This window comes from Anomaloglossus baeobatrachus, chromosome 2 (assembly GCF_048569485.1).
Source record: "Anomaloglossus baeobatrachus isolate aAnoBae1 chromosome 2, aAnoBae1.hap1, whole genome shotgun sequence".
NCBI classification, from domain to species: Eukaryota; Metazoa; Chordata; class Amphibia; order Anura; family Aromobatidae; genus Anomaloglossus; species Anomaloglossus baeobatrachus.
The window spans coordinates 254567051-254579328 of NC_134354.1; the positions used below are offsets into that span (position 1 = coordinate 254567051).

General features: G+C 48.3%; 1 protein-coding gene across 1 annotated transcript in view; it reads right to left on the reverse strand.

Annotated features, from left to right (window-relative positions):
- GPR61 (G protein-coupled receptor 61) overlaps positions 1-12278 on the reverse strand; it is a 227958-nt gene that overhangs the window by 154475 nt on the left and 61205 nt on the right. The window lies entirely within an intron of this gene.

Below are 12278 nucleotides of genomic sequence, written 5' to 3' on the forward strand. Positions count from 1 at the left end.
TTCTTTCTCTCTCTTTCTTTCTCTCTTTCTCTCCCTCTTTCTCTCTCTCTTTCTCTGTGTCAGGTTTCCAGGTTTTCCAGTTCTCTTTTGAATGAGCTTGCCCTCGGTTAACATGGAGTTTACTGTTCTGTTGCCCTACTTCCTGTCCAGCTGCTTAAAAGGCCGCCTCTAAGCCTAGTCCAGTGCCTGAGTATACTGCTTGCTGTGTGCTCCTGCTTTGCTGCTGCTAATCCTGATTACCTTTGGATCCTCCTAAAGACTACCGACCGACCGACTCTGGACCCTACCCGGTTTCTCAAGGCTGTGCCCGGATTCCTTCTGCCATCTTCGGTCAGCACCCTGCCCGGTTCTCTCTGGTTCGTAACCACTCTGGACAATCATCCCGTACGGACACTCCTGGACTTTTACCGCTTGCCCCTTGTGTCCGGGCTGCTGCGCATTTAGGCCTTCCGGGGTGATTGCCGGACAGTCCCTGTATAGGGGTTCGCTCTGGTGGTCTCCCTGGGGGAGTCCGGTGCGTGGCCCCGGGAATTCCCTTCGCTCCGTTCCGGGAAGGTATTTGGTGTCTTTGTACCGCTGTGTTTTCCGTTGTGTATCTACCGTGGTTACATATTATAAAATATCTTGTACCAAGAACTCGTCTCTGATAGTCATTGCCCTACGCTATCGAAATCCTCAGAACATATATAAGTATTACATTATACTCAGGCCTAAGAGGATTTCGCTGGGGCAATGACTGAGACACGAGTAGACCAGCTCTTCTCCATGATTAACTCCCTGCAGCAGGAGATGGAGGCGGTGCAGAATAAACTTAGAGATGTGGAGGCACAGCTGGGCCATGATCACCAGGTACTGGGGCCGGCTATACAGGATTTGCAAGTCAGAGTGGAGGCTCAGGAAGCCGTCCCCACTACGTCCGTATCAGCTGCCGGTATGCCTAGGTTACCCCCATTCCGTTTCAATGGTGATCGTAGTCAGTTCCGTGGATTTGTTAACCAATGTATACTGTTTTTCGATGTACATTCTGATTATTACCGTTCTGATCGGTCAAAGGTGTTATGTATCATCATGTTATTAACCTCACGAGCACTGGCTTGGGCTAATCCCATGATAGAGAATCGGGACATCCGTTTGAATCACCTGGATGACTTTCTGAACGCAATGGCGCAAATGTTTGATGATCCGAATCGCCGTGCTACCGCTGAAGCGGCTCTCCTTTCCTTACGTCAGGGAAAGCGTTCTGTCGTTGAATACGCCACTGAGTTCAAGAGGTTAGTGGTAGACACCGATTGGGGAAACAATGCCTTATTGTCTGTTTTCAGAAAAGGTTTGTCCGGTACCATCAAGGACGAGTTAGCCCGTTCCGAATCTCCAGGGGATTTTGAACTGTTTCTCCAGCACTGTGTACGCATTGATACCCGTTTGACGGAACGTAGACAGGAAAAATGGGCAGCTGTAAACCGTGTAAACAATATTGCGTTTCCTTCCAGAGAACCCGCTCTCAGGACGCCACGGGAGGCTGAGGACGTACCTATGCAAGTGGACTCTCTGCAAAAACGAGAGACCAACGAACGTCGTGAACACCGACTCCGTGAGCGTTTGTGCTTCTATTGCGGTCAATCGGACCATTTCTTGATCGACTGCCCGAAACGTCCAAATCGCCCAAATAAGGTATTGGCAGCCATGGCAGAGTGTGACAACACGGACGCAGAGTCCGATATCTCTGAGGCAAGTGGACACTTGGATGCAGTATTTCCCTTGACGGTAATGTCCACCTCACCGAAGGACTCAGAGGGGAAATACACCCATTGCTCACTCCCCATTCAGATCCGTTGGGAGGGACAGCTAATTCCTACCTCTGCAATGATAGACTCTGGGGCAGGGGGAAATTTCATGGACTCTTCCTTTGCCAGGAAACACGGTATCCGGACTCAGCAAAGATCCTCACCGGTTACCATGGAGACGGTAGACGGATCCCCGTTAATCTCTGGACCAGTGGATCGGGAAACAGTACCGCTCGAATGCGTGATGAAGCCAGGTCAGCAGGGGACCCTTGTTTTCATGATAATTTCTTCTCCTCATTTTCCGATTATTCTAGGTATTCCGTGGCTACGGTCTACAAATCCCGTCATCGATTGGGAGACTAAAGAAATATCCTTCCCACCGCAGAGTGGTACGACCATTTGTCCAACTGTTCCGGTTCCAGTAACATCAAATACGGAGGGCACTGTACAGGTACCTGTTTTACCCCCGGTTTACCGTGACTTCGCTGATATATGCGACAAAAGAAAAGCTGATCGGCTTCCCCCGCATAGACCGTATGATTGCCCCATAGACTTACTCCCAGGGGCGGAGATTCCGTTTGGTCATGTCTACCCGTTGGCGGCACCTGAGCTAGAAGCACTAAAAGAGTATATTGATGAAAGCCTAGCCAAGGGATTTATTCGTCCGTCTACCTCACCCGCAGGGGCACCCATCTTTTTCGTGAAAAAGAAGGAGGGGACTCTGAGACCCTGTATTGACTACCGGGAACTGAATAAGATAACCATCCGGAACCGGTATCCGTTACCGTTGATTCCTGAACTATTGGAGAGGGTCCAACAGGCAAAAATATTCACCAAATTAGACCTCCGTGGGGCATATAATCTGCTTCGTATACGTCCCGGAGACGAGTGGAAGACCGCGTTCCGATGTCGGTACGGACATTTTGAGTACCTAGTGATGCCTTTTGGACTTTGTAACGCTCCCGCGGCATTTCAACATCTGGTTAACGATATTTTTAGGGATATCATGGACCAATTCATGGTGATCTATCTGGACGATATCCTAATCTTTTCTGATTCTCTACAGGAGCACGTTAAGACCGTACTTACCCGTCTGAGGGAGAACCACCTGTACATTAAACTGGAGAAATGCGAGTTCCACTGCTCACAAATACAATTTTTAGGTTATGTCATCTCTCCTCAGGGACTGAACATGGAATCTAGCAAGATACAAGCCATTCTAGACTGGCCGGAACCGGGAAACATCAAAGAGGTACAACGCTTTGTCGGTTTTGCCAACTTTTACCGACGCTTTATCCGTAACTTTTCAGAGATTGTTCGTCCCATCACTCTGTTAACCAAGAAAGGACAGAGGTTTGTGTGGTCCGCCCAGGCCCAGGAAGCATTCCATCGTCTCAAGGTATGTTTTACCTCAGCGCCAATATTAATACATCCGAATCCCGCACTTCCCTTTATCGTGGAGGTCGACGCTTCCGACTATGCATTAGGGGCCATTCTTTCTCAAAGGACCGGGGACAAGAGTCTCTTGCATCCGTGTGCCTTCTTTTCCCGCCGGTTGTCCCCTGCAGAAAGGAACTATGACATTGCGGACAAGGAATTATTGGCGATTATTTCCGCTTTCAAGGAATGGAGACACCACTTACAGGGAGCCGCGCAGCAAGTGATAGTACTCACAGATCATCGTAATCTGGAATTTCTTAAGTCTGCCAGGTGCCTGTCTCCACGGCAAGCCCGTTGGAGCCTATTTCTTAACCAATTCAATTTTATCGTTACATACCGTCCAGGTTCACGTAATGGGAAAGCCGATGCCTTGTCCCGAATCCACGCCGTGGACTCCGTGCCTGGAACCCCGTCTCAGACCGTGTTATCGGATGCCAATTTCGTTGGAGTAATCCAGGACCAGGACTTGTGGAAGGACATCAAGCTGGCCTATGATGGTGACGTATTTCTTGCTGCCCCCCCGAAGGATGTAACGCTTGTTCTTCGGAATGGTGTGTGGTTGAGAGAGCGACGCATTTATGTCCCGGAGGCCGTAAGACTTCGGGTTCTCAAATTGGTCCATGACTCCGTGTTGGCTGGTCATAGGGGGGTACTGAAGACGCAGGAATTTCTGAGCCGTTTTTTCTGGTGGCCTACCTGTTTAAAGGATGTGAAGGACTATGTCCACTCATGTGTGGTTTGTGCCCGGTGCAAGGTCCCTCGTGTGGCTCCTACGGGACTCCTCCAACCGTTACCCGTGCCATCTCGCCCTTGGGGGTCTATCTCCATGGATTTTATTGTGGAGTTGCCAGTCTCAGGCGGGCACAATACCATTTTAGTGGTGGTGGATCGATTGACTAAAGCTGCTCACTTCATTCCGTGTACCGGTCTTCCCTCAGCCGCAGAGACAGTGGATTTGGTTATCCAGAACGTATTCCGATTGCATGGGGTACCAGACGAGATCATCTCTGACCGGGGCGTGCAGTTCACGTCTAGATTCTGGAAGGGGTTTTGTACGGCACTCCAGATTGATGTCTGTTTGTCTTCTGCATACCATCCTCAGACAAATGGGCAGACCGAACGGACGAATCAAACCCTGGAACAATACCTTCGATGTTATGTCAGCCATCTCCAAGACGATTGGTTGAAGATGCTTCCGTTGGCGGAGTTCTCATACAACAACACTCAGAGCAGCTCCACTAAGGTAACGCCCTTTTTCGCTAACCTGGGTTACCATCCGACTGTTTTGCCTAGGTCACCGGTTGCGGTTTCGGTGCCAGCGGTGGAGGACAGATTGACGGAACTACGACAAAATCTGGAGGTTTTAAAGGACACTGTGGCTACGGCCCAGGAGCGTTACAAGAGGTCGGCAGACACTCACCGGAAACCGGCACCCATGTACAAGGTAGGGGACTCTGTATGGTTATCCACCAAAAACCTGAGATTGGGTGTTCCTTCGCAGAAGCTGGGACAAAAATTCATCGGTCCGTTTAAGATCACCGGGATCGTGAGCCCTGTGGCCTGTCGGCTACGGTTACCGCACCATCTAAAGGTACACCCGGTCTTTCATGTGTCTCTCCTCAAACCCGTTTCCCCTAATACGTTTCATGGTCGTGTTGTGCCTCCTCCTCCGCCTGTGATGGTCGACGGCGAGGAGCAGTTCGTGGTTGAGGACATTATTGACTCCCGGATCCATCGTCGTCGGCTTCAATATCTGGTACGTTGGCAGGGGTACGCCCCCGAGGACGATTCCTGGGAACTGGTGGGTAACATTCGGGCACCCCGGAAGATTGCTCAGTTTCATCGGCGGTACCCGGACAAGCCAGGCCCTGATCCGTCCTGAGGCCGTCTCTGGGGGGGGGGAGTAATGTCAGGTTTCCAGGTTTTCCAGTTCTCTTTTGAATGAGCTTGCCCTCGGTTAACATGGAGTTTACTGTTCTGTTGCCCTACTTCCTGTCCAGCTGCTTAAAAGGCCGCCTCTAAGCCTAGTCCAGTGCCTGAGTATACTGCTTGCTGTGTGCTCCTGCTTTGCTGCTGCTAATCCTGATTACCTTTGGATCATCCTAAAGACGACCGACCGACTCTGGACCCTACCCGGTTTCTCAAGGCTGTGCCCGGATTCCTTCTGCCATCTTCGGTCAGCACCCTGCCCGGTTCTCTCTGGTTCGTAACCACTCTGGACAATCATCCTGTACGGACACTCCTGGACTTTTACCGCTTGCCCCTTGTGTCCCGGCTGCTGCGCATTTAGGCCTTCCGGGGTGATTGCCGGACAGTCCCTGTATAGGGGTTCGCTCTGGTGGTCTCCCTGGGGGAGTCCGGTGCGTGGCCCCGGGAATTCCCTTCGCTCCGTTCCGGGAAAGTATTGTGTGTATTTGTACCGCTGTGTCTTCCGTTGTGTATCTACCGTGGTTACATATTATAAAATATCTTGTACCAAGAACTCGTCTCTGATAGTCATTGCCCTACGCTATCGAAATCCTCAGAACATATATAAGTATTACACTCTGTCTCTTTTTTTTTGTCCAACGGACAGGCGTCTGGACAGAAGTGTGTAGATTTTTGAGAATTTTTTTGCACTGATGCATCAGCTGATTGTATGAAAGCCGTTTATACAATCAGCTGCTGTGTCATGTGATTCAGGCTCTTGACCCTGACAAATCATCTGATCGCTTTGTCTTCCAGCAAACCGATCAGATGATATTGGATCCGGATTGGAGGGTGCAGGACCCTTTACCCAGGATTACTGTGGAGGGGGGTTCTTTATTTCCATAAAGGTGGAGTCACTAATTGCGTTGTATTTTATTTATAATAAAAATATTTTTCTGTGTGTGTTTTTTTTATCTGTACTAGAAATTCATGGTGGCCATGTCTAATATTGGCATGACACCATGAATTTCGGGCTTAGGATCAGTTGATAATATACAGCTAGCCCCAATCCCATTATTACCCAGCGAGCCACCCATCACCAGGGCAGCTGGAAGAGTTGGATACAGCGCCAGAAGATGGCGCTTCTATGAAAGCGCCCTTTTCTGGGGCGGCTGCGGACTGCAATTCGCAGCAGGGGTTCCCAGAAAGCTTGGGCACCCTGAGCTGCGGATTCCAATCCACAGCTGCCTAGTTGTACCTGGCTGGACACAAAAATTGGGCAAAGCCCACGTCATTTGTTTTTTAATTATTTCATGAAATAAGTGAAATTAAAAAAAACGGGCTTCCCTATATTTTTGGTTCCCAGCCAGGTACAAATAGGCAGCTCTGGGTTGGGGGCAGCCCGTAGCTGCCTGATGTACCTGACTAGCATACAAAAATATGGCAAAGCCCACGTCATTTGTTTTTTAAGTATTTCATGAAATAAGTGAAATAATTTAAAAAAATGGGCTTCCCTATATTTTTGGTTCCCAGCCGGGTACAAATAGGCAGCTGGGGGTTGGGGGCAGCCCGTAGCTGCCTGCTGTACTTGGCTAGCATACAAAAACATGGCGAAGCCCACATAATTTTTTGGGGGGCAAAAAACTCCTGCATACAGTCCTGGATGGAGTATGCTGAGCCTTGTAGTTCTGCAGCTGCTGTCTGTCTGTATGGAAGAGAGCAGACAGCAGCTGCAGAACTACAAGGCTCAGCATGCTCCATTCACTAGTGTATGCAGCAGAGCAGACAGCAGCTGCAGAACTACAAGGCTCAGCATACTCCATCCAGGACTATATGCAGGAGATTTTTGCCCACCAAAAAAATGACGTGGGCTTCGCCATGTTTTTGTATGCTAGCCAGGTACAGCAGGCAGGTACGGCTGCCCCCAACCTCCAGATGCCTATTTGTACCTGGCTGGGAACAAAAAAAATAGGGAAGCCCTTTTTTAATTATTTCATGAATTTCATGAAATAATTAAAAAAAAATTCGACATGAGCTTCGCCCCATTTTTGTGTCCAGCCAGGTACAACTAGGCAGCTGGGGATTGGAATCCGCAGCACAGGTTAGCCCTAGCTTTCTGGGCCCCTCTGCTGCGAATTGCAATCCGCAGCCGCCCCAGAAAATGGTGCTTTCATAGAAGTGTCATCATCTGGCGCTGTATCCAACTCTTCCAACAGCCCTGGAGCCGGGTGGCTTGCTGGGTAATTATGAGTTAATACTAGCTTTGTTTTACTAGCTAGTATTAAGTCAGAGATTCTTAATCTCAGGCAAGTTTGACCCAGCCATTAAGAATCTCCAATAAAGGGTTAAAAAAAAGACACTACACAGAGAAAAAATACTTTAATAGAAATAAATACACAGACACACTTAGAGACTCCATGTTTGTTACTCCCTCTTATCCCTCCACTATCCTGCTCTTCTGTCTTCTTTCTCCTTCAACCCATGCAGCTCTGCTACATCAGCAGCGCTGCATGGGAGGAAAAACGCTGCTGTTCCCGTGCAGTCTTTTCACTCCATGAGTGACCAGAAGCTGCTGCCTGTAAGCTGTGACGTCACCGCTGAAAGGTGCATTGCTATAGCAACGGTGATCTCCGTTATTGACTGGCTGTGGCAGCCGGTTAATAACAGAATGGGGAAGCAGAACGGGAAGTCGACCGTGTGCCAGAGCATGTCGCCGGTACACGGAGATACACAAACGATCACCGCGTACTGGAGAGATGCACTGACAGGTCCTAGCATGACGTCAAAGCCATGTGACCAGTCTGTAGCCAATGAGATAATAGACATGTGACTGGTCACATGGCTATTTTGACGTCACGATAGGTCCTATGCTGGTGCTGGTTACCGGGAGGACGCAGCGATTATCGGAAGGAAAAGCGGTGGGAGACAGAGTGCAGGACACATCGCGGGGACAGGTAAGTGTTATGGCAATGTTTTTTAACTGTATGTGTACATTTATAATGTGTTTTTATGTGTTTGTGTTTGCCTCCCATTGGTTTCAAAGGGGTTCGAGAGGTTCGTCAAATGGCTCGCTGAACCGAACTCGAACGCAGCCTCCGTTCGACGAACCGAGTCGAACTCGAGCCTCTAGAGGTTCGCTCATCTCTACTCTTAACCTTTGGCACTTGACGCATCTATGAAGCACTGAAGAGACACACCTTTTCGCCCCAACGATCCATAAACCGGTGGACCTGATCCTGCCTTCGGTAAGCTGTCTACCTTGAGGCTGCAATTATTCATGATAGTGTCAGACTAACAAGGTATCAATGTAGTGTCGACCGGGAATTATAATACGGTTCTGTTCCATGTTAAGCAGATCAGATTTTCCAATCCGGCCGCCCACTCATAGCAACTTGTGATTGAGCACTGGATTCAGGTTGAAGAGCGAACTGGTTTTGGAAAGGTTAACACCCTTTGTGATGCTGTCATCAGTTATCGAAGGTCTCCTCGTATAAAATACTTGGGGGTGTCAGCCACATGTTGTTGCCGAGTTTAGACGCAGCAATGAGTCTCGTTCCTAGGTCAGCTGGGTTTTGTTCAGTGGGAATGTGGTGCCACTGTTCAGCCTGATCTCTGTCGAGGATATTTTGCATGAAGTCGACAAAGTATTTGTCCATCTCTGGTTTTCTTTTCAAGGTGCGTTTTAGAGAGGAGAACCTTGCTGTTGCTTGCTGGAAGTTGTTTGGCAACCTTGGCCTTGGAGACCGAAAGGGTAATGGGGCTACCCAACTGTTAGAGTCATTTTAAGAGAACTCTTTATCCATAATCATTATGAATTCCTTGTCTTCTCTCGTCGGTGCGAACTTGTCTTCATTTGTAGACTCGAACACTGTCGACCCAAAGTCGTCATCCCAGAGATGGTTTGCGTCCGCGCAGTCGGGCTGCTGCTGTCACCACCTGATATCGCTCAGCCTCTCTTTCACCCAGCAGTGATGCGGACATGGTTGAAAGTGAGTGCCGCGACCGTTTGGGAGGATGAGCGTCTTGTAGGAGGAGATCGCGTCGGGACTCTTCATTCTTCCCACGCAGACGTTTCCTATGACCACACAGCCTAAGTCGTAGCGCTGAGCGAATGGCGTGTCATGTGGCCCATTGATTTGTTGGCGTACTTTGTGTAGCCGGAGGATGTCCCTTCCAAGCAGAATCAGGATTTTTGCACTATGATCGAGAGCAGGGATCTTGCTGGCGATAGTTCTCAGGTGAGGGTGGTGAAGAGCTGCCTCCAGTGTTGGAATTTCTTTCCGGTTAGCCAGTATCTGGTTGCACTTGACGAGTGTCGGTAGAGGTATCTCTATGGTATTTTCAAGAGATGTTACCACAAGACCACTGGCTCTTCTTCCGCAAGCATCTGAGATGCCTCTGCAAGTACCTAGTGTGTAAGGGTAGGCATTTCCTTTTAAGCCAAACAAGTCGAAGAGTTCAGACCTGGCCAGTGACCTGTTACTCTGGTCGTCCAGGATGCTGTACAACTTCACGGCCTTTTCTGGGTGACCTTTGGGATAAACACTTACTAGGCATATTTTCGCACACGACTTGTTCCAGAGATCTTCTCTGAAGACTTCGATGCACGAGGAGGATACTGTGAGGTGGTTTGCAGCTTGGCCTGTACTCTCCCTGCCATGACTTGTGGTAGGAGAAGGCGTGGGTGCAGGAGCGCTTGTACGTGACCCGTGCTGTCACACTAAATGCACTTACCGTATTTTTCGCTTTATAAGACGCACTTTTGTTCCCCCAAATTTTGGGGGAAAGTAGGGGGTGCGTCTTATAATCCGAATATACGGGGGGTGTATATCTAATATATAAAGCTGAATGTGTGTATGTATGTATGTATGTATGTATGTATGTATGTATGTATGTCCGGGATTGGCATCTGCACCGTAGCAGCTACAGCCACAAAATTTTGCACACTCACACTTCTGGACCCCGAGAGCGTCATAGGCTATGTTTTGAGGGGAAATTTTAACCCCGCGCTTTACAGTTATTCACCAAAAAACCTGCCTCCATTAAAGCGAATGGAGCTGGGAGCCACAGTGCAGCCAGAACTTCAGAAGAATGCGCTGCCACGTCCTTAAATGGAATGTTGGCGTGTCACAATGCAGCCAGGGAAAGCGACAGACACAGACAGGGAAAGAGGCAGACACAGACAGGGTAAGAAACAGACATAGACAGGGTAAGAGACAGACACAAAGAGACAGACAAAGAGACAGATTGACAAGGAAAGAGACAGACAGGGAAAGAGAGAGACAGGTAAAGAGACAGACACAGATAAAGAGACAGAGAAAGACACAGGGAAACAGACAGACAGGGAAAGAGAGGGAAACAGACATACAGGGTAAGAGACAAACAAAGACAGGTAATGAGACAGACAAAGAGACAGACACAGGGAAAGAGACAGAGGGAAAGAGACAGACAGGGAAAGAGAGGGAAAGAGACAGACAGGGAAAGAGAGGGAAAGAGACAGACAGGGAAAGTGACAGAGATAGATAGACAGACAGGGAAAGAGATAGATAGACAGACAGGGAAAGAGATTGAGACAGACAGAGAAAGAGAAAGAGACAGACAGGGAAAGAGACAGACAGACAAAAAGATAGAGAAAGAGACAGAGAGATATATACAGAGGGGGAGACAGACATTATAATTACATTTATATCTATTTGTTTTGTGGTTTTTGTGTGCAGAATACATTTTTGTTACATAGTTACTTAGGTTGAAAAAAGACCTAGGTCCATCTAGTTCAACCTTCCTCCACCAGTTCTATATTTAGTCACTAAGTCATTTATAACCAACAATGTTTTGTGTACTGAGGAAATCATCCAGCCCTTTTTTAAAAGCTGTTATAGTATCTGCCATTACTACCTCTTGTTAATACATTCTATTTTGTTAACAGTAGTTATTAACCCGGGCAAAGCCGGGTAGTACAGCTAGTATATATATATATATATATATACAGTTCCTACAAGTAGTATTCAACCCCTTGCAGATTTAGCAGGTTTACACATTCGGAATTAAAGTGGCATTGTAACATTTGGACTGTAGATCAGCCTGGAAGTGTGAAATGCACGGCAGGAAAAAAGAATGTTATTTCTTTTTTTATTTTTTTTTTTAAATTGTGAAAAGTTTATTCAGAGGGTCATTTATTATTCAACCCCTCAAACCACAAGAATTCTGTTTTTTTCCCCTAAAGTATTAAGAAGTATTTCAGGCACAAAGAACAATGAGCTTCACATGTTTGGATTAATTATCTCTTTTTCCAGCCTTTTCTGACTAATTAAGACCCTCCCCAAACTTGTGAACAGCACTCATACTTGGTCAACATGGGAAAGACAAAGGAGCATTCCAAGGCCATCAGAGACAAGATCGTGGAGGTTCACAAGGCTGGCAAGGGGTACAAAACCCTTTCCAAGGAGTTGGGCCTACCTGTCTCCACTGTTGGGAGCATCATCCGGAAGTGGAAGGCTTATGGAACTACTGTTAGCCTTCCACGGCCTGGACAGCCTTTGAAAGTTTCCACCCGTGCCGAGGCCAGGCAAGAGTCAAGGCTAACCCAAGGACAACAAGGAAGGAGCTCCGGGAAGATCTCATGGCAGTGGGGACATTCGTCTCAGTCAATACCATAAGTAACGTACTCCACCACAATGGTCTCCGTTCCAGACGAGCCCGTAAGGTACCTTTACTTTCAAAGCGTCATGTCAAGGCTCGTCTACAGTTTGCTCATGATCACTTGGAGGACTCTGAGACAGACTGGTTCAAGGTTCTCTGGTCTGATGAGACCAAGATCGAGATCTTTGGTGGCAACCACACACGTGACGTTTGGAGACTGGATGGTACTGCATACGACCCCAAGAATACCATCCCTACAGTCAAGCATGGTGGTGGCAGCATCATGCTGTGGGGCTGTTTCTCAGCCAAGGGGCCTGGCCATCTGGTCCGCATCCATGGGAAGATGGATAGCACGGCCTACCTGGAGATTTTGGCCAAGAACCTCCGCTCCTCCATCAAGGATCTTAAGATGGGTCGTCATTTCATCTTCCAACAAGACAACGACCCAAAGCACACAGCCAAGAAAACCAAGGCCTGGTTCAAGAGGGAAAAAATCAAGGTGTTGCA